Raw genomic sequence first — 23329 nt, forward strand, 5'->3', positions numbered from 1 at the left:
CCCCCTGAATTTCCTAAAGGAATCAGCTCTTCACATTAAAGGCGGAATAGTTTCCTTTGTGGGGATTTTTTTTGCTTTGTCAGCAGCTGCTCCTTCCCTCAGATCAAAAAGCCCGACCACAGCAATCATGTTAATTTATCAGCTTCTACCTTTTGTGCATGCAAAATGAACACACCCTGTCCAAAATAAAAAAACGAATATCGCTTGGCATTCATGTCTGAGCATCTGCAGAGATGTTTTGAAGTGTTTCTCGCTGCTGAAAAAAATAAAATAAATGCCAGAGATAAAGATGTGGAGGAAACGTTTTGGGGAAAAAAGTAGAAAAGGATTGCGAGTTATTTAGTGTGCTTGCACTGCTGCTGTTCATCAGAGATGCTGCCACCTGTATTCAGCTCGATGCGTTTCCTTGGCTCAGTGTTTAGGAATGCCAGAGGCTGAAAAAACCTTTTTCAAAGCATAAAACCTATTTGGCTGACCTTTTTCTGTGTACGTTGGCTGACCTCCAAGCTGCCAGGATCTAAACACGGCCAAACATGCGGAGGATTGCTGCAGATCATTTCACACTCAGTGTGCATTTCATTGAACGCGTTCGCTTCTTGCCCTTTCACTTGTCTGCTCATGCTGCTCTCTTTATCCTGCAGCTCCGTGCCTTTACCCCTTTTCAATCATTTATACAGTACAATTGGACACAAAACATTATTCTGATCTGCTTTCTCTTGTTTTACCTGAGTTTAGGATGCTTTTCATGTCAGGAGTGCAAAGCTGATGAAAGAGCATCTATTTCTTTATCCCTCTTTTTTACCGAATTCAAGTAGTAGCCTGTTCTTTTCCCTTTTACGGGTCTGACGGTGGTTTCACTGCATCCCGTTCCAACCACATCTTAATCCCATTTGGCTCTGAAACAATCATTTGAGGTCCAAAGTGAGTCTGTGGAAACCTTTCCTCACACGCTCTGAACTCCACATAGTCACACACACACAGATTGTGAGAACAATAGTGGGATTAACCCGTTTATTACAATCTGCTGTGTGTGCTAACAAGGCGATTTACCTTCTTTTCCTACAGGAAACAAAACGCATTTGTTCAAAATCAATTGAGTATTCTTCTCCAGCAACCTTATAGTTTGTTTTATGGGAACACAGTTTTAGCTGCTCACAGGTGTTCAACAAACCCTTTAAGTTTTTAGAAATTTTTTTTTTTTCTTATTTTTTATCTCTAGTATGAGTACCGTATCTTTCGGACTAAAAGTTGCTACTTTTTCCCCCATACTCTGAACAACGCAGCTTATAGCCCGGTGCAGCTTTTCTGTGCATTTCTCTTCAACCACCAGGGGGCGCTTTAGCAGAAAGTGAATCATTAGAAATCATAGAAAGTGCTAATTTTCATTTAGAACATGTGTGCTAGCAGCAGGCGCCGCGGAGAAATGTTTTCAAACTCATTCCGCCTCATCATGGAAACAACACGAAGAAGTTCACATGATGCAGCTTTAAGTTGAAGGCCGTCGATCTGGCAGTAAATGGAGCCACTCGCTGCACGTAAACTCGGCGTGAACGGATCCATGGTTCGGCGTTGGAGACGGAGGTCTGTGTCCGGAGATACCAGCGGCTTATAGTCCGCTGCGCCTTATATATTTACGTTTCCAGATCTGCTGGGTTTTTCCACCAAAGCCTCTCCAGGTTTACAGAAGCTGCTCCAAAAACCAGAGAATATTTGGGAAGCAGCAGTGGCACGGATTGATTTCAGAGGAGAGCAGACAGACTGGTTCAAAGTGATAAAAAGGCTTAAACAACCACTTGTTACAACCAGGATATGAAGGAATATGATGATTGCTGAACTCCAATGGCCTCCACGGTCATCAGATTATACATCAACAGAGCATCCTTTGGAGATTCACATGATAGTTGTTCAAGCAACAAATGTGCATCAACTGCATTTTGCCATCATGTCGATTTGGAGCAAAATCTGAGTAATGCTTTCAACACCTTGTTTAACCTGAGGGACGTCCAGGTCCAGTCCTAGACAGTCGCTGCACTCTGCAGAGGCCTGATGAGCATTTATTGGATTCAGTGGTTTTGGAGAAGGAATGTAATTAAACGTTGCAGGATGGTTGCTCTCCAAAACTGGACTTGGGCTCCTGCGATCTATGGTGCAGAAAATACGCCGGTTCTGAAGGCCGAGGTGAACCCAGCATGGTGCCAGCCAGATTAACCAGATCAAGTGGATGAGTTTGCTTAATTTTTAGAGACACCAAGATGTGTGGAAAGCTGAGAAATGTGTGACCACAAATTCAGTAATTATAACAGATCTGGAACTAGTTGACATGATCTATACCAACTTCTATATTAATAAAAACTGTTGACAACTTGTTTTTTTTTTCATTTTGCTGCATAATAATATTTGAACTGCTACTCTTTGTGATTTCAAATTTAATTCCGAATAGGCAGAAGCACTAGAAAATGGGATATGCTGTCAAGTGAGATGACTTTCATTACATCTGGCAAAATCCTGATCATTTATGGCAGCCTGAGACAGTTGCATTACCCTTAATAAATGTCTATAAAAAAATCAGGTGCAGAAGTGGAGTCTTTCTGAGTTGAAATTGAATAACTCTTTAATCAAATATTTGACTAAATTATGGTTTCTCTGCTGAAGCACTCATAATAATTCTTACATTTCAGTCAGCTGTGTGCATCATTCAATATATGCCGAAGTTGTGGGGTCGGATGTAAAGTTGCAGCTTTTTTGCCGCGTTGTGTGTGTGTGTGCGGCACATTAACCCTGTGAGGTTGAGACGCCGGTGTAGTAAATCTGCATGAGGTGACAGATCTGACAGTTTTCCTGCAGACACAGGCAGCAGATTTACACTTATTAACCCACGCAGGCTGCAGAGTGTGTGAGCGTGAAGCGGGACCGGGTGTAACCATGCCTGGATCCCTGCAGCTTTTCATGCTTGGGATTAGATTCAGTCGGCTTGTGGAGTTTGGAATGAATTTTGCTTAACTGGCAACAGAAAGCCGCCATGCTGTTAGAGCTACAACAGTGTTTCATGGTATGTATTGACAGCACTCTGAGGGAAGGGGGGCATCTTTCAACCGACGGGCAACTATCCAGTTAATACTTCACGTATTACAGCACTGGATTCAGTTTTATATGCTTGTGACTTGTACGTTTAAGATACAGATGCCTTCACGCGTTTCACAGTAAATACACGAGAGCTGCTGCAGGACAATTTTCATATTCGATTCTAAAACAAAAAAAGAACCGACAAGATTGACAATTGTGCAATTTGCGTTTAAATATCAATATGGAGAAATGACTTGCATTCAGAGGAACTTTTCTTCAAAGAACTTGCTGCTTTATGTTCATTATGGAAACAATTAAAATGTAAATAAATCTTTGAGAAAGTCAGGCCCAAGAGATATTCAGTGTTGTTTCTGCGCCATGAGCCAAAACTCATTTACTGTGGCTTTAATGTGCTCTCCAGCCCTTTCTCTAGCATCTCATTAAAAGGACATTAAACCGTAGGAACGCTGTGACTGAAAGGTTTTAAAAGCGTAACATTTTGAAAACCTCAAGATACCATTTAGAAACCAGAAATTGAACCAATAAAGCAAAACCTGAATGTAAGTGTTTCTCTTACCATTATACTAGTGGGGCTTCTGGCACCAAATCACACCAGACATAATTGAAGTGCATCTTTTGTAGATCTTTCATTAAAATATGCATGTCATAGCTCCATCCTCAGAAAGGGGAAATGCGTTGAGTAGCCAGAAAATCAAAGATTATCCCACATTTGTTATTTATAATGCTTCCAGAAAGTTGCCAATACCTTTAACCTTTTCTGTAGCCGGTTGAATGTCTCTCTTTTTCCAGGAATGTGCACAGCAAAGAGCCACACTCTTCCATTTATCGCCTCCAAAAAATCAGCTCCCCTTAAGTATTTGTGCCCCAACAATAATAATAACAAAATGTTATTACTTGCTTTATTTTGTGATGAAGCAAGTCACAAAGTTTTGTTTGAACTTTGAGCATTTGCATTGCTCAGTAGCAGGTTGCTGCTGCCTGCTCACTTTTTGTGACAAAGTAGAAGTTAAACATTTCAAAAGATGCATGAAAATTCAGGGTAAAGTGGATATTTTTAATGAACTGCTTTATGCGCTAAAAACTTCTGGTGGTTTCCGGATTGTTTTTCGATTATTTCCTGACAGATGTTTCTCCTTTTCAGGAAACAAAAGGCTACATAATTCATTGCTGTCTGAGAAACATTTTAATTAAAATGTGCAAATATCTTTTGCTTGTAATTTATTAGATCTTTGATTAAATGATGACGTAAAGTTGAGTTGGAACTTGCTGCCTATTCATGTCACTAATTGTTGAAGTTCTGCAGTTTCCCTTCTGTTTTACTTGTTGGACATTGTCATTGAAGTAAATGATTACATGCTGTAATTGCAATTACCGCCTTCTGCTTTCTCTCTCCCGGAGCTGTAATTTGCTGGACATTTTCAAATTGTCTTTGCTTGGAGCTTAATTTGAAACTGGCAGGGTTTGTTTCCCAGTAAAGCAGACCATCTTTTTCTCTTCGACAAAGTCTCATCCTGAACAAACACGACGGTCAAGGAGCATTCGGCACTGTGAGCCAGCAATCAAATCACAATCAAATGTGATTCAGCCGCCATGTTTGCATAAAGAGAAATTTGACTCGGAGCTGCCAGTGGGTTTGCCTCACCCCATCTGTTTCCTACCCGATTCTTCTGCCATTTTATTCTCCTGCCGTCTCTAAATAAGTTCCTCCCCTGCTGCTCTGCTCCCGTGCTCGCAGTCTGAACTTCTGCCTTGTCGCTGAAGCTGTTTACACCTTTTTTGTTTTCACCTGCTGGCCATTGTCAACCTCAGTGCAACCCCTCTCCTTTCTTTCCACAAGGTGTCTGCGCTCTTTGTCATCACACAGCCTGCAGGTGTAAAGCCTGCAAGTCAACATCTTAACTGATGAGTTTCTGACCTTTTAGCTGACTTGCTAAGCTAAGAAGGCAGATGGACAGAGACCAAGTCACCTGTCTGAACCTTGATGCGATGATACTCTCTTGGTTTGCATATTTAATCATGAAAACGCCTCCGATCTTTATTCTGCGCTGATGCAAAGCTCCTAATTTTTTCATGAGCCAGTTTGACTTCTTAATTACTGTAAAGGGATAACGGCCATCAATGCAATGACACACGTTTCGATAGTGGGAATCGCATTTTATCCATCTCGTTCACAAATGCATAACATTTATTTATTACATTAACCTCAAGTCTTGGCACTCGTGTAAAAAATCTTAAAATCAGAGTAATATTACTGCAGTTTCATTATCTCTTAAAAACAAAGAGTCACCTTGAGAAACACTCTTTAAAATTCTTACAATTACAATTAACAGTGTAAGTTTTTGTAATTAACTTAATTTTTGAGCTGATAGTATCTATGAAATTTTAATTATTTATTCATCAATCCCATCTAAAGTGACTGAAATTCTGACAAACATGAACAGACCAAGAGCTAACTTCATTTACTGATCATTGTAGCAATAAAAATGACATGTTGAGGTAACCAAAGCACCGATTTTAAAGTTTTTATGCACATCTTTATCAGCAAACTAATTACGAACCAAACAAATACTGCCTAGTTATCGTTTTTCCTCACAATTAGCCATAATAATCAACAAGCCAATAACCTGCCACAGTTATATGATATGCAGTTATTACCCACCAGGCAGCTGAAGTTGTTGCCATCAATTAACCAGCCACAAATATTACCTGCCTCCTAAACAACCGACTATTAACCATTTATTGCCAGCCGAAGAGCCACAATTACCAACTTTTTACCATTAACCGATGACCAAACCAACCACAGAATATCTCCTTATTACCCAATCAACCAGACATTATTACCATCCAACTACAGTAATGGTAATTATCAAATGTTTTAAATAAATGAGACGGTGTAAATCTATTCTGAGCCATCTTTGTGTACAAAAACACACAATTCTGGTTTCAGTTCTAAAATTCCCTGCTTTCTCTCCTCACTTCTCTTTTTAAAATGTTATTTTCTTATTTTATTTTCTATGGGGAATTATTTAACATTTGTCATCTTTCAATCCTGCCTTTGTTGTTTCCGGTAGCAGATAATCTGTGATTTCTTCAGCCTTAGTCTCGATTTGAAATGTGGCTGAGAGCTCGGAGGGCTCCGACCAACTGGAGACTCGGCAGGAAACTGTGTGTTTTTGGGTGTGTGTGACGTCTGTTAAAGAAGAAAGAAAAAATAAATAAATGGAGACAAATTGATTTGGTCTCAACTTGGCTGTTTTTGTGAATTTCATTATGGAAACACAAAGCGTGTTGCTGAGGGGCGTTAATGAACCGACCTTGTATACTCTGTGAGCGCACATGTCATAGATGCACAGCAGGGGCTGCTGGGTAATGGCGTGTGGAGGTTCAGCGTGTCAACTATGATTTAAATGAAAAGTTTACTACAATTCTGTTGCACACAGGTAGTTTAAGGAGTAACGATGCATGAAAAATATCCTGCTGTATCCTCCCTTGTGTGGGTTTTGTTTTATTTGCTGGCACTTGATGCAAATTAAAAACTGAATCATAAATCAGCAGGTATGAGGAGAGAAAACCTTTAGAGAGGTGGAAGCTTTATGTCTGGCTATAGAATCCTGAAAAAGTCAGATAATGAGCAGTAAGAGTCTCCCAGAAGGTAAAATCTCTTCTGGTTTCCTCCATCAGTACGTTTTATGATTCAGGCTGTTGCTGTGAACAAGTGTTTGCCTCCTTATCGATTTCTTCTTCTTTCACTTTTTTCACCACTCTTGCATGTTTAGGCAGAAGTGGACTTTATTGTTTTTGATACCAGATCATCACACCACCACTGCTGTGTTTTAAACATAGCCATCATGTCTTGTCGTAAACCTGGCTGGAACTAGTTGATCTTTCCAGAACACACAGAAAACGGGTCACAAAAGCCTGGAGCTACTAGTAATCTTGTATTATGACTTAATGTTGATTGAAAAACATGTAATCTTTGTTTTTAAATGCAAAATGAATTTTATGTTTTAAAGATGAGTACAATACATATAATCATTTCTTTAACTACTGTATGAGGTTGAAGAGTGAAGAGTAAAAAGTGTTTGATACTGTGTCACAAATATAGGCTGCAGGGGTGAAAGAATTTTTAGCACGGAGGAAAGAGGAAGTGAGATTTTGAGACTATATCTGCACCAGGTGTTTTGAGTTGTTGATCTTTGAGTTTTAAAGAAAAAGGAAGGTTAAAAGTTGAGTGGAAGAAAGGTTGAGGCGAACTGAAGGCACTTGACGTCAAGGAAAGTACGCATCGGACATGCAGAATATGCGGTATAAAAATACATGCAGAATTGGGGTTCTTTGTTCCGCGGCGTTCGAGTCGAGCAAACGGAGATGCAGAATCAACGGAGGGCTGCGTGGTGATACCCCGGGACGACTGCTCGCTACACAATGAAGGAACAAGATCCGTTTACCCACAACCCGGGATTCTGATTCGACTGCGGCCCCATGCTCAACCCAAAAGATTTCAACGATGCTGCAGTGGACATGGGGAATAGACAAAGATCGTATTTGGATAAAGAACTGAGTTTGTTGAGGATTCTCAACAGTTCAACTTTGGATTTATTCTGAAAGGATTCCGCCAAGACAAAGACAGGACTCCATCCATGGACGTTAAAGTTTTCTGCTGCCAAGATCGTCTCTGCATCTGGGTTCGAGTAATACTGCCTCCCCCAAAGCCTCTATTTAGAGTAAGACACAGTGTAAGATTAGAAGTAGGAGTAATTTCTAAATTTTCTTAAATCTATTGATTACTTAATCCTTTGTTAATTGCTGTATGTCTTTTCTCCCCTGCTAAAGCTTGCTAATAAAAATACTAAAGTCTAATTGACGTTGTGGACAGTTAAATTGAGTCAACTAGATTTAATTCTTCTGATTAATGTAAAATAAGTGTTAATGGTCCTAGTGAATCAGGGTGGCTTCGTACGTTCTTTAGTTCAGATAAATAATGACCCTGGGACTTATTCCTAGTCTCTAAAATTATCTAAGCCGGTAAGAAGTGCACGTTAATGACAGGGAAAGAGCTACCGTGAACAGACGTGGTTTATGAGCTCGGACACCGGCGAGGCTACTCCGATGTCTGAATCATGGACTGAAGCGGGTCGTAACGTCTGGATGAAGGTAGTCAGAGCTTAGACGAATCTTTCTCGCTCCCAGCTTAAACAAAAGTTCTCTACATTCCTATTTGCGGTAATACCCAGGAATTGGAGGCTTTTCGGATCCGTGAGACGGAGAGCTGGTCAGTAGTCAGTCCGCTGGAGTTTGGGAGGAGTAAGGGCGTGGCTGAGTACTGTGGATTAACACTTGCATGCAATGGAATCCCTTAAAAAAACTTCCGCTTGTTTTGCTCCAATCAAGAAAATGTTTTGCAGAAATGTGAGGAAGCTGTTGAATCATTGTCACTGATCTTAGCTGTATTATGTTTGCAGAGAGGCAGGTTGATTTCAATAGCTTATTTTTCTTAAAATCTGAGGCATGCATCAGTTTTTCACGGTTTTATTTTTTATATATAAATAGGATTTGGTGAAAAAAACTCTTTGCCTCTTGCTAACTGATTGCAATGAGATTTCATGCTCACTATAAATTCATTGTAGCCTTACAAGGCAGATAATTGGAGCCGAGATTCAAAGTGAGACTTCCACTTACTGGCAACAAACACAGTGACATATTATGCAAGTTGTGTGAAATTCATAAGATAAAAACCGGATGTAAAATAATTATGAAGTGAGGCACACTTCCCTGTTTTCTGCTCATTTATTCTGTAATCTGAGCTGTTCTGTTTGTTTTTACAGAATCAAATGATTTTTTTTTTTAGATATTTTTCATTTGCAATCCATCAGGGTAAACGAGCTTACTCCCTCAGCAGCCCATTCGGTTTTATTTTACTACATTTAGTTGTGGTAAGTTCCACTTTAATATGTTATATTATTGCTTAGGAAGTTGAGCTGCCGCTAGCAGACTCTGAGCACCTCCAATCTGTAACCGAGCTGGAGGCCTGATTCCTGAGCACCAGCAGGATTTTACTTCTCACTCAGGTGGTTAAATGTTTTCGCTCAGTTCAAAGAGCTGCTTTGGTGCATTAAAGTCTGCATCTAGAATACATAAAAACCATGAAGCAGTCATCTGTCTGTTTCACAGTAAGCATACTGAGGAAAAGGGATTTCTAGCACTGAGCAAAAGAAAACTGCAAGTCTTAAAATACAACTGGAGTCACTTTTGACTTGAGGTTTGAATGCCTGATTTTTATGTCTTGAATGAATTCAGATTTCAAATGGCAATGAAAGATGTTTAAGGTGGCAAAATAAATCGGATTTTAATTTGCTCTACTTTTGTCAATCTGCATGGGATGAAACATTTTAGCAGTGTCTATCGTTTCTGTTGCCATTGGGTGAACAGGATGCATTATTTAAATAATATTCCCTCTCTCTAAAAGAAAAGATTGTAGCATGTGTGAAAAGGTGAACAAGATGTAGATTATATGTGGGAAAACATGGATCTACTGACTTTGATGCTCGTTAGATATTTAAACATTTCTGCAAACCAGTTACGTTCTCTCTGAGGCTACTGTTGGTTTTTGCAGTGAAATGCAAAAGCAGAGACTTGAACCATTTATGAGAGAGTCTGAGCTTTTCACACACCAGCTCCATCAATGCCACCTTTGAGAATCAAGACCAGATATGCCTGTAGGTAAATTAGGGTAAAGATTGAAATGTTTGTCACTTTTTTATACAGCATGATGTAGGTTTGGATATTAATGAAAAACTCCATCCATGCACTGAGTTTTGTGTCAACTTGTTTCCTTTGACTTGTATCTAAATTAGTTTCATGTCCTGAAGTGACAAACATGCAGAAATATGTGCAAAGTGTCACTTCTAGTCACCTAATATTTATGTAATGAAAATAAAAACCTTGATTGTTCAGAAAGTCAAAAATGAGGAACTAGAAATAAAATGTTTCAGTTCAGTCAGAATAACTTCAAAGGAGAAAATGTTGAGATGAATTAATCTGTAATTTTAAAGTGACTGGTAGCTTTTTATTAACTCTGTATAATTTGGACATTTTACTTTGTTTCCATTTGATTAATTTGGGTATTTTCTCCCATCTCCAGCTGTTAAATTATTGACTACTGGCAACACTTTCCTCTAACGCAGAAAACTACTCTAGTGTGCTTGAGATGACATGTTGTGAATTAGTGCTGAATTGAGCTGCAAACTAAAAACTGTGTACGTCTTGTACTTTGTGCAAACATGGTGCTTCTGCGAACTAGTAATTCAAGCTGTTTTTAGACCTACCAACATTAAACCTGCTTCTGCTAGTCACTCATCGAATGTGGAAATGTTCATACTGTGTTCAAAACCGACAAATGATCCTAGAAAAGCAGAGCACCACCCAGTTCTTGTGATAATGCAATCTGCCGCTGACACGTTTTAGTTGGTGTTGAAGGATTTAGCTTTTTCTTCTCTCTGTCTTTCCTATGGTTTGTCGTTTTGTTTGCATTTCCTTTTAATTGATGTAAAGCACCTTGAATTGCCTTGTTGCTGAAAATGTGCTATATAAACTACCTTCTCTTACCTTAGTGGCTCCTGATATTTGCTCCAACCATGAGCATGATCAGCCCAGTGTCTTCATCTGCTGTCTGTTCGGATCAAAACTTGATATGCCACGGAGTCGTATTCTGATATGCATGTCCCAGTTCTTGGGAACCAATCCTACTGTGCATCGGGGTGAAAGTAAAACAACACTGATTTCACTCCTGGCACCGTCTCTTCTTCTCCTCTGCAGATTTTTAAACTCACAGGGACAATCGGGACGGAAACGGCCTTCCCTTCCTGGCTGTGGTAGCGTCTCGCTCCGTCACTGGTTCTGCTCCGACGCTGCCTGTGCTCGACACTCCCATGTTCAAGGTAAGGAGATTGCTCCTATAAGTGTGTGTGTTTCTTTACATTAGTGGGCTGAAGTTTGTGAATCTTACTCCTGATTTAATCGATAACTCCTGCTGCATCAGAACTTTTATCTTAAACATGTTTGTTTGTGTTGGTATAAAATACTGCTCGACTGTATTTCAATCAATCAATCAATCCTCTTTTAGACACAGTTATGGTCCATAAACAGACAGAACAAGAACAATACAAAGAAGAACAGAAAAAATATATAATAATCAGTCACTGACGTATAAACCAGTGATTCCAGTGGTTTTTCCTACCAACACTAAAATCTCTGTTTATAAATGATAAACTGAATTTTTATAGCCCCATATTGACCATCCAGACACATTCATCCATTCACAATCACAAATGTGCACCTTCATACACAGATAGCACAGATTTCCTTGTGCAGTGGCTCATCAACGTGTGACGAGAGGAAGCTGGAACCAAACCCGACATGCATATTGTGCTCATGATTTATTCACATAAGTTGTTGGGTGTTTTGTAGCAGTGATGTGTTCTAGATGGTTTATAAAGTGACTGTTTGCTCTTATAGTTCTGTGTTTGGCTTAGAGTTTGATGCTTACAGCTTCATTCAAGCATGGATTTCAAACTGCTACACCCTAAAGTCAACTGGAGAAAACATAAGAGATGAGTCGAGTTCTGGCTGTTTGCTTTGTTCCGGTTGTTTATGCTGAATCTCGGTTCATGCATGGAGAATGCATTGTTTGTTTCTTCAAACTGGACAGAACGGTGTTCCTCACAAGGTTAGTTATGGCATCTTTCTCTGTGCGATTCTTTTTTTTTTTGTGTAGATCATTGTTTAGAATCAATAGTTTTCCTGAATTCAGTCCAAGAAAAACAGTTTGCTGTAAGAAAGGCACGTGCTGCATCTTAGTGGAAGGTCCACACAGCTGCCTGCTATGAATCCTGCTCTGTGCGAATGTGAATATAATCTACAGGGTGTGTGTGTGTGTGTGTGTGTGTGTGTGTGTGTGTGTGTGTGTGTGTGTGTGTGTGTGGTTGGACTAGTCCCAGATTACTTTGGATCGCTGCAGAGATCTCACGGGAAAAGTGAAGGTTAAAGACCTGCTTGAACTTGTAAAAACGCGTGCAGCACAGTTCAGTTCATTTCTGGATGGAGGTGAAGACTGCATCCAGTGGTTTGGATAAAAATAGTGTTTCAGATGAGAGTTGGTTCAGCGTCTGCATTTTATAAGTGAAGTGAAAGGAGTTTCGTTTAGGGGCTCAGTGTCTGTCGCTAATTAACATCAAGGGGATCTCGTTTAGGTTTGTTGCAGAAAAAAGAGTTTGTAGAAATGTGGGGCATGAAAAATATGTTTCTACACAGTAGTTTAGAGGTCATGACCTTTGCACAAAGAACAACAAGGTATTATCTGTCACTGAAAAACTAGTGGCTTTAGTTCCCGCTGTTAATTTCTTCATGTCATTATGCCTGGATCATTGCATTTTTCAGCAAAATTATTTCCACTCTGTTAAGATATTCAGTTCACTTTTTTGCAGCTGATGTGTTTTTCACACAGCCTGGAAAGATAATAAACAGGTTTTCATGTGATAAATCACCAGGTACCTCTGCTTCACATGTTTCCCTCTAAAAGCATGTAACAGAACATTATTAAGATGAAAGCTGTTGGAGCTGCTGCTAAAACACGCCTGAAGGATTGGGGAATATTTTGATATATTTTAGAAATGTATATTTTCAGAATTGAGTTTGTGGAAAATGTTTAGATTGGAGAGATCTTGATTGGAAACCATCAACATAATTGTTTGACGTTTGAGAAAGAACGGACATTTTTTAAAGTGGAACCACTTTGTATATGCATTTCTGATTTTGTGTGAATGCTTTAAGCAGGTAAAGACGTTGTTGTGTCTGGATATGTAACTGGATAGAAACCACTCTTCAGGCTACATTAGTACCTCTCTCTCCTGTGTTCTGCCTGGTTAATGCTGAACTTTGTGATATAAATCTCATCTCCTGTACCTGCTCACCGTCAGTCTGCTGGCGCTCTCAGTGCCTGTTGTGCCCAGATGTTTTGCGACGGAGGCGACTGTGCAACGCCCACAGTGACAATAATACTTCCATTCAAAGGGTATCACCCAACACACAGCTGTTAAAGAAAACACAAAATCAGATCGTGTGCAGAAGAAGAAAAACAGTGATGCTTGTTTTTCAGAAAAGCAAAGTGAGATCATCTGTTGTTTACCCCGTTTGAATAAATTTAATTCTCAGGGACGGCAAGGAAACAGAAACTGCTTGAATATATTTGAGGAATCACTGCATTCTGTTGTTCAGTCATTTTTTAGCTCCTCTCCAAGTAGACGGTATATAAACTGGTGCATTATGGCCCTCTGAATGTGCAATAATTGCTGTATGTCTCTAAGTGAAAGTCAGCAGACTCGTAAGCAGCATGAGTAACAGTCCTCAAAGTTGCTCAAACTCTAGTAAAGCCTTTAGGTGACATTGTGAAAGTTTCCCTCTAGGGAGGCCTGATGTGGTGACGGGGTGTGATGTCCTTGTTTACTCAGTGTTTCTGTTTAACTAATGTATAGTCTTCCAATCCTGCAACTTGTTTCCTCATCATCCTGTCAAAAACTTCTTTCATTAAATGCTGACTCAACCTCAGGAAAATGTTATGATTGAAATGTCCTAGTCAGATCCAAGCATTATGGCACATGGTTGCAAATTACATTTTCACATTTGAAATGGATAAAATCAATAAGCAGAACAGTAATCTGGAATGGATACGGTGCGCCCTGGCGGGAACCCTAATTCAGTATAAGAGAAAATACTTTATTGATCTCAAAAGAAAATTAAAAGTTGTTGTAACTCAGATTTCTTTCAGAGTTGTTAGATACTGGGTTTAGGGAGGAATGATCTCCTGTAGCAGACTGTATTGCAGCGATCAGTAGCCTCTGACTGAAGATACTCTGTTGTAGCGAAGCAAAATACAGTTTATTTTTATTTTTATGAAGAATCCATCTTTGCACCATCATCTCCAGAACCAGGTTGTTGAACTTTAAGTCCCAACTGATGACAGTTTCAGCAGCAGATCTGCTGAAACTGTCATCAGTTTCAGCAGATCTGAAACTGATGACAGTTTCAGATCCGTCTTCAGATCTGAACCTTCACAGATCTTTGCTTCCTCCAGAAGTACAGTCCGCTCTGTCCCTTCTTGTTCAGTGTTGCAACTCCAGTCCAGCCTGTTATGCAGGTGAACGCCGAGCTATTTGCACTCCTTCAACTCCTCCACTTTTTTGCCATGATGGAAATAGTGTTTGATGCAACATTTATGTAATGTTTTCTAGACGTGGTGCTTATCTATTTCCGATGTCTCTTGACTCTTTGCTTCTCCGCCAAATCAAACGTTGCGATGTGCACCGTTTTCCAAACTGCACAGGATCCCAGTGTGAAGTGAGGCTCAACAGTGACACCAGGGGGTTAAAGCTCCAGATGCATTCATTCACTACTGGTTGCTGCATCACATAATGCGGCTTGCAGGAGGAAGACTCATCATGGTTGGGATGAAATGCAGCTCCTGTGTGGCTGTACTGTAGTACCACCACCGTCATCCTTCACATTTCACAGCAATAATCCTTTAGGCCTTAGACAGTTTGTTTACAGGGTAATTTCTTAGTTTCACTTCATAGTGCAAAGCATCAAACTTTCTTTAGATTTAGTCTGGTATATAAATCTTGCTTCTGTCTACATTTAATCATTGAAATCAGTACAATTTACTTTTAGCGTATTTATCAGGGAGATGTGAATGTTTAATACATTTCTGAATCTTTAAAAAGTTGAGCTACAGGTGGTGTGTGCGTTCATAGGCAGGACAGTAAATTATGAATGTTTTCGTCCTAATGATCTCAAAATAATTCCTTTAAGGAAGTGATGTCTTTGTGTGCGTGATGAAACGGGGTTGATGAAACTGTGTGCTCTCCTCCTGGCGTCTCATTTGACAGGAGCAGTCATAAAACCGACTTTCTTTCTATTTTTACTTCACTTCGTCAAACTCCACCTGGGAGCGTCTTTGATATTTGCCTCCAACTCAGACGCTGCCTATTTAATGTGTTTGTTGTTTCATTTTTTCGTCTTTTTTTTATGCGAGTGACAGCAGAAAAGGCTAGAACTGATACGACACCACACAACTTTTTTCTTTCATCGCTTGATCTTGTGAGCAGGTTATTAGTTTTACATATAGTCAGAACAAAGATCTTCACTTCCTTTTTTTTCGTGCATTTCATGTGCTGTAATATGACCTGACTTACTGTGAATTTACTGAAGGGAAATTATATTTTAAGGTAAGAAGTTTATAAATATAAAGGAATTGAGGTCATGGTTCGTTGACAGAACTGTATTGGAAAAGAAAAACAAAAAAATCCTGGAAATTGGCTTTAAACAAAAAACTTCAATAAAAAAAAAGTTAAAATGAAATTGACTGGAGCTATGCGTTTTTAAAGCTAAATAGGAAAATAATCAGATACTTGCCTAAATAACCCTTTCAGTTTCATATCTCTACAACTCAAGAGGTGTTTTGGTTGTGAAAATAAAAGCTTTCCAGATTTTCTGGCTGACCCTCTTGGCTCCAGCACAACAGACACAACTTGCCAAATGTTGGTTTTATTGACAGTCGAGCTTCACTTTCTGTGCTGCCAAATAAAAACACTCAACCAAACCAAAATACCAAATGCTGCTTCGGTTCGTTTCCTCCTGCTTCTCCTCCTGTCCCGCCTCGCTAAGATGGCGAATCAGATGCCAACCAGCACCTTTTTCTGCGAGGCCAAGTATCAACAAACACCCCTAAAATTACTAATGAAATCAGTTTCACACCAACTCCTACGAGCTGCTTGAGAAGCTTTTTCTTTTGGTAAAAGTTGGCGTTAATGGGAAATGAGCCTGAATTTTAAAAGAAAACTTGCATCATTAGTGATTAAAAATCATTCAAAGTAATTAAAAGTAGAGTATTGATTGAATGTAGTGGGGGAATTAATAGTAACCAGCTTTTAAGTTATTGAAACTCCCTCTTTGCTGATTAGTGTGGATATTAGAAGCCAGTCAGTTTTGACGCCACTCGAAGTGATTATGTGAAACGTCTCGGCGTTTCTCAAAATTAACTCTTTGTTGGAAAAGTCTGTGAAGTTGTTGTTGGCATATAATCGTTTGAAAATGAGCATAAGCAGTTATTAGCATCCATGTTTGTGACTTTTATTTTGAAACTTGGACGGAAGTTGCTCTTTAACTGATCATGAAATCTCTTTACTCTCAGCTTTCTAACCGTTGGCGTTTAATGAAACTGAACTTTTCATCTCGTATGTTAAAGTTCTGTTGAGTCTTGAGTAGGTTTGATCAGCTCTAGGTTTAAAACCTAAAATATTTTAACTTTGAAACAGTTTGAGATTTATGTAGGCTTCATTTTGTTAAAATACAGAGGTGGTAAGATTTTTTTAAGGTTTCTGTTGGCATTGGAGCCACATTAGACAAGAACTAGAAAGCGGTAATTAAACAAATCAAGTTTTTGTGAAGATGCACTTTGTAGTTCATTAAATCTTTACCACAACTCTTAAAAACGATATTGCCAAGCTCTTATCCTGTTCTGACAAACCAAAGATCTTCTCGTCAGTTAAATGTTGTTACACTCCTGAAATGAACCGATCTGGCAGCTTTGACCAGATGGACCGAATCCCAGGAAGAACATATGGCTGCTCTTCTATTTTAACCCTTCATTTTGCAGTAGGATCATTTTCACAGAGATTTTGAACAATTTCTCTATCTAACTTGTATGTGCTAAAAAAGACAAACTATTTATGTCTCTATGTAATGGTGTACAGAATAAGAACATAATGAACTGTAATCAGCTGTTTACATTGCAGCTACTTGATGCGCTGCAGTGAGTTGAACAAGGCGACGTCACTGATAAAGTTCAATATGTCAAAATCTGTTTTTGAAGTAAAAATATGCTGGTTGACGACTTATAACCTCGCTACGAGACTTCACTGCTGAAGGTCCCTGATGCAACAGAACTCATACCGCAAACTTGATGTAGCTTTTAAAACTGAAACTTTAGTTTTACTAGAACGTTCTGTATATTTGAAAGACAAACGGCAGCAGTTATAAATTAATAAAAAATAAACCCACGCTTTTAGTACTTTTGTAAACACTCTTTAGACATTTTTGGCTGGAGATTATTCACCCCAAACATTTGAAGCATGTTGGGGCCCCCCTCTGTTTCCCAACTGTTCCTCTTCCCGATCAGGGATTAAGGGCAGGAGGGATTATCTGATCTCTGTCCTGGTGAAGGCCTGAGTCGCCCCAATGCACAGTGAATCACACACACAGCAGAAACATGTTAAACCAGCAGCAATCTTGAAGTCAGAGTGGTGTAACATTCCAGCTGTCGTCTTTTTTTAGTGCGGAAAAGTCCAAACCCCAGGGTTGGCTCGAGCGTGCAGCACTGTGGAAATTGTGTCTGTAAACGGAAATGCTGCGGAAACAAAAACATGTCTCAGCACCTCGACATTAACCCAAGAGCTGATTTAGATGACTGGGCCCAGTATCCCCCACCTCGTGTTGCTTCTCTGCTGTCAAGTAGCTGAAAAACCTTCCTGTTAGTCCGACTCCAGGGAGCAGCCATGTGTAATCACACCGTTAACCCGGCTGCAGCAGCATCCAGAATAAGGGCAATGCTTCCTTCTGTGGTCACATTAAAACACTTTATTAGTAAATCTGAATTAAACAGGTTACTATAATGAAACTGGTTATGTCGCATATGGTGGACTTTAAATGCTAAAATACGTTTTTGGTGTTTGTATTTTATGCTTTTTTCCCCATTACAACATGCTTTTCTAATTAGTCATAAACAATATTTGTTTGCATTAAAAATTTGGTCATGTGCTGCATATGGATAAGTTTTAGATTTTGCCTCAAATTGAGTTTGGGCCATATTTAGTTTTGTACATTATGTTTTTCACTAGTAAGTTTCTGATATTCCCGACTTCCCCTCGGTCCGGATGAGGTCATGTGAGGATGATGATGGAATCTCCGTCTCGGATTGTTTCTCTGACTTGTCTCCGTTTCCTCGACTTTAAATGGCTGAAAGGGTTAATCTTCTTGTCCAAGTGTGTGTGTTGGTGTGTGTGTGACCTTGGGTGGGGCCTCACGTCTGTCTTAAGATTAACACAATAAGATTCGACCTCCTCCTGCCTCGTTTCCCTCATGTCTCTAATCCCCCCTGTTGAGAAACGCTCTAATGCCCTCTGACCCCTCCCCACCAGCGCCTGTGATGTACGACTCTGAATGTTTCCTGCACAGCTCTAATGTATGTCTGTTGACTCTGCTCTTTGTTGCTAATGCTTTTAAAATGGCCTCTTCAAGATTTATGTGGAATTGCCGTAATAGAAGCTGCATTAGCTGAGCTGGTACCGAGTTGTTGGGTTTCTTTATTTACAGGCCAGGATTCATAGCTTCACAGTAACATGGTTGCTTTTATATAAACAAAAACACACATGAATGACGACAAACTTCCAGAGAGAATACCTGGAAAAAAGGTTTCTTGAGTGAGAAACGTCATTTAGCCATCACTTTAATAACTTGAATTCAGTTGCAGTTTAGACTTTATTGAAATATTTAAAACTAAACAGTTTAAAGTAAAGTTCGGTTTTTGTCTCTGAGCCGCCCAGAGCTCAAAATCTGTTATGGCTACACCGAGCTTACAAAATATAAAAGGTTTATATAACGCATATCATATTTGAACATAACAAAAGATTGTTTTCAGTGTGCATAAGGAGAAATTTGGATAATTTTTATTTACAAATTCGCTTAGGATTTTATACTAAGGCTCAGCTGTAGTCAAATATACGGAGTTCTTTTGCAAATATTAAGAAAACAAATGTTAAAAATTTGATCTTACTTGGTTGTGTTGCCAGTTTTGTTGGCCTGAGCAGATTCGGCAAATCCCTCTGCTGTTCCAACTTGCATCTGGAGCGCATTCAACTAATGCGAAATGTTCTCCAGATCTAGTTTCTGGGTTTTCTAGAGCTTTGCACTAGACCGATCTGAATCTGGATTCAAACAGCTAAAGCCTTCCTATGGTGTTTGTGTCAATGAACTTGTTGCTCCAGCTTTGTTTAATTGTATAATCTTATCATTCACTTAAATGTATGGAAATGTCAGAATAAAGTTGGAAAACATTTGATCAGAAAGTGACCCAGGTTTTCCACGAGTCCAAACACTGAAGTAGATTCAGGAAATCTAGATGCTGATAGATTTTAAGTTAATAATCACACTTAAATGGTTCCAAAAACAAACTTATTAGCTTGGTTGACAGTTGGCTGTTTTTTATAGGCTGACAGAAACCGCTTTGTCCTGATTGAGATGTTTTTGTCTTCGTTAGTCCCAACTTGCCCTTTTCTCACCCTGAAAGTTATCTTAGTCTGTGACCTTATTTCCCAAGCAGCTCAAAACAAGACAGTATATCATGTCTACTGTTTCTATGTCTGAGAAGAAAACACCATGGATGTTTTGGATATTATTCATCCGGTTGGTCATTGGATCTGGTTGTTGACCCACATTGGATAGTTTCATCTTTTTTTTTTTTTTAATTTGGACAGTGTCCCAAATTTGAAAGAGCCACTGTTTCCTGTTTGACCCAGAAAACCAACACTAAGGAGAGACTGACTGTGAAAGTGAGACATGCTACACATGGGAGGAAGGCGAAGAAGAAAAATATCATTATTTGAAGGTGAAATTCAACATGGAGGGTCTAGTATGTTTCAGTGTTCTCATTTTGTCAAACAAGGGCAGAGAGGGCTCAGAGGAGATGTTCACACTTCTCTTTATGGGGGATTTTTACGGCATCGTTATAGCTTTTTTTATTCTTGCTCCGGGTTGGTTTAATTGTAAACCAGCCAATTGTGCATCGTTCGATGTCATTTATGGAGCACATTTAAAAACGGCAGCTACACCAAAGTTCTCTACGGGCAAATTTAGCACAATATAGGAGTCTAATAAAAGAAAAAAGATACATAAAATCAATAAATGAATGAATAGGAATGCTAAATAAAAAAGTAAAAAAATAGAAACCAGTATGTGCAAAATGCCTGTTGCAGAGAGGGAGGATTTAAAGTTATATTAAAGACATTGTAGTCCTGGTAGATTTAACTTGAAACAGCAGATTGTTCCAGACCTTAAGGGCCAGGAATGAAAATCCCCCATTAGGAATTTATAAAAGTAGCTGGTGTGACATTTCCAACACTTTGATGGGCATGTGACTGATTAATAGATCGCTAAAATAATCCGATGCCAGTCCATGAAGACTCTGAAAACCATCCGAAGCAAAGAGGCTAAAACCAGCATAAGGCGTTTATGTCACTTGGCTTTCAGAAGGCAAGCGGCTGAATTTTGGAGAACTTGCAGGGAATAAATGACGGACTGATCCAAACCATGGATCACTTCCTCAGTCAATGTTACCTTAGATGGTAACATTAACTGAGCTAATAAACGCATCCGATATCGGGAATGGAGAAGCAGATGTGTAAATCAACAGTATAGAACTTAAAATGCATACGTACGTTTTTTATTTTTTTATCTCTTTGGTATGAAGTCGGTTGAAAAGAGAGAGGACTCTAAAGTAGAGCCATGGGTCACTCTGAAGCTAATGGATGAATTAGACGGGTTAATGTTTGACCAGGAGATCTAGAATTATTAGTTTCCTCTGTTTTACCAGACAGAACTCCAGATGAGAGAAAAATAAAAAGTATGAACCACTGTATCGAAATCAGAATTAAAACAACCGAATTACCAGAATACACAATGTATAAAAAATGAAGTTAAATCTTTTAAACATGAAGTTTTTATTAGAAATATCAGACTAGTACATGGAGGAAGAATTTCTCGTTTTGAATAGCGACTGTTAAGTGATGTAATTCTAGATCAGCGAGTTTTTGTTTTATTTTTTATTTATTTTCCTTATTTAGTCTTGATGACCAAAAAATTTTTTCGTGTATAATGTAGCATCTTATAAATTTAGTCATTCATTTACTTGCATGAAATTTGAATAATTTGGCTTCAGTGCGACTGTCACAAAACAAATTTTCATGTTAATTGTTTCAACAACTTGAGCTTCATATCTGCTCAAATGCAGATCTGTATGTGCTGGTGCAGATTTTACCGTGGTTGTAGCCGACACATTTTATTTCACTGTGGTTTTCTAAATAAGCTCTGTGCTACTTTGCTGTGGAAAAAAAAAAAGGAGCTAAGCAACATGACACAGGATTACATTTTAGTCTTTCTTCAGTATAAAGAAAAGCATCTTCCATTTATCTCACTTTAGGGTTTGAGATTTCAAAGTGGTCTCTGCCTGTCAGGAAACCGGCAATATTCTCAGTCTTCCATATTTTTATAAGCGTATGATTGAGTACGTTTAAAAATCTTCCTTTCTCCAGGCAGCAGTGTGCTCAGAGATTCGAAGGAGCCATTTCAGATCGGATTCAGATATCAGTCGGGCTCCGGTTCCTCAAAGAGGGGAGTGAATATTTAAATCAAATGGAAATTAACCCAGAGATCTGCTGTGAGCTCAATCTGTTTAATCTGTCGCCTCGGACTGAATGGGGGGAAAAAAAAGAAGAAATGTTGAGATTTCTTTGAGTCACTGATGAGGTGGTCGACAGCCAGTGTGGGGTGAGCTGGGGTATTTATGGAGCCACGAGGAGCTCTAATCTACCAGAATGAATCTGATTATTATTTCTAAAAACATATCATAGAGGCTTACAGACTGCCTGCAGAGAGGGGAGCAGCAGCCAGACTTGCTCTTCAACTTGGCATGATATAAGAAGTGGTTAAGAGCCAAAGCACCAGAAATAACTTGACACATACCATGAGAAGCACATGTTGGGAGTGAAAAGTATTGTATGTGGGACTGTGAATCCAGCACCCTGCTACCACTTGATGGATATTTAGCTAAAAAACATAACGGCTGATGCAGTATTGCTGAAATTTAAGTAGATGGGTCAGTTTGTAAATCTGTTGCCGTCAGTTAAGGGTTAAAACCGATGCATAAATATCTGAGTGACGAGGTGCGACACAGGGGAGGGGACCGACTGGGGCTCTGGGCTCACTTTCACTCAAACTAAATCACCTGCTCAGCTTCCTGTGCACCTTCCTCCCCTCCTTCCCCCTAAAAAAACACATCCCTCTTCTCCCCCTGTCACCCCTGCTGCTGCTTTACCCCACGGCTGTGGTTCGAGCCATGCTCTAATTCAATCAGTGCGTTTTGTAGCCTCGGAGTGAGAGATTGCATGTTCATTAAAAAATCCTGATTAGTCCAGGAGACTGATTACTTTATGTAGCCGTTAGTGTGTGCGTGTTGCTGCCCATTAGACTTCTACTTGAAGCCTCCCTCCTACCCTCTCATTTGTCTAATGGAGGAAGACTTAAGCCCCCTTAAAACACAACGTGCACGCTCGCTGAATGTGCACAATGATCCATTAATTAGCTTAAGTGGCCCCTCTGGCATCCTGTCCCCCTCCTCTCCCAATCAGCCCCTCCATTTTCCCCTCTATCCTCCTCCTTTGTTTTCCAGCCATCTTCCTGGAAAACAACAGCTCCGTCCATCAACCCCTCTTTCTGTCGGTGTGTTTTCTCCCCTGGCCATAAAGTCTCATTAAAAGTCAAGTGATTTATTTTTTTATGCAGGGCTCATACCGACTCTGTCAAAGTTTATGCTTCAGCGGCCGTTCGCCTCCCAGTCTCAGCTCTCTGAAAGGTTTCCAGGCAGCATTTCCTGCCTAATTCCTAATATTTATCCCTTAAAGGCTCAATAGCAAGCAAGCAGGGGTTTAGCTAAGCATTAGGAATCTCTACCTTTTCTTCTTCAAGTGCATTTGGGAGCTAGTTGATGATTGGCAGCAGCTTCATTTGAAGCAAAATTCAATAGCAAGAGCCATAAGGGATTCTTCCTCAGGGGGATATTTTCTTTTATTGCCACTTCAGAAGACTGATTATTAGTCAGCTGGAATGTGGTTCACAGAGGGGGATCTCCATATGAGGGAGACGACTGGTTGGGGATGGCAATGAGGGGTTTCTGGTCTGCGTCAGAATCAAAACATCTGAATGTTAGTCGATCTTTTCCAAGGTCATCTGAGATTTAATCACCTTTGACTTTTGGGAGCATGTTTGAAGTTCTTCAACAAATATTTGTTGGAAGTCGTTTTTAACAGAGATTAGTCACAAGTGGAACATTTTTAAGATGACAAATCCCATCAAACTGACCTCC

The 23329-nt window shown here is 39.5% G+C and overlaps 1 protein-coding gene across 3 annotated transcripts in view; it reads left to right on the forward strand.

Annotated features, from left to right (window-relative positions):
- The window catches only part of LOC106932922 (semaphorin-6C-like), a 163696-nt gene that overhangs the window by 24186 nt on the left and 116181 nt on the right, over positions 1–23329 (forward strand). For all 3 annotated transcript variants that reach the window (XM_088010407.1, XM_088010408.1, XM_088010409.1), the window contains exon 2: positions 10900–11021. The gene's annotated coding sequence lies outside the window, so the exon portion shown is untranslated. The remainder of the gene's footprint in view (positions 1–10899; positions 11022–23329) is intronic.

The sequence above is a fragment of the Poecilia mexicana genome, unplaced genomic scaffold (assembly GCF_051168715.1).
Source record: "Poecilia mexicana isolate PSO_F unplaced genomic scaffold, ASM5116871v1 scaffold_11, whole genome shotgun sequence".
Taxonomy (NCBI): Eukaryota; Metazoa; Chordata; class Actinopteri; order Cyprinodontiformes; family Poeciliidae; genus Poecilia; species Poecilia mexicana.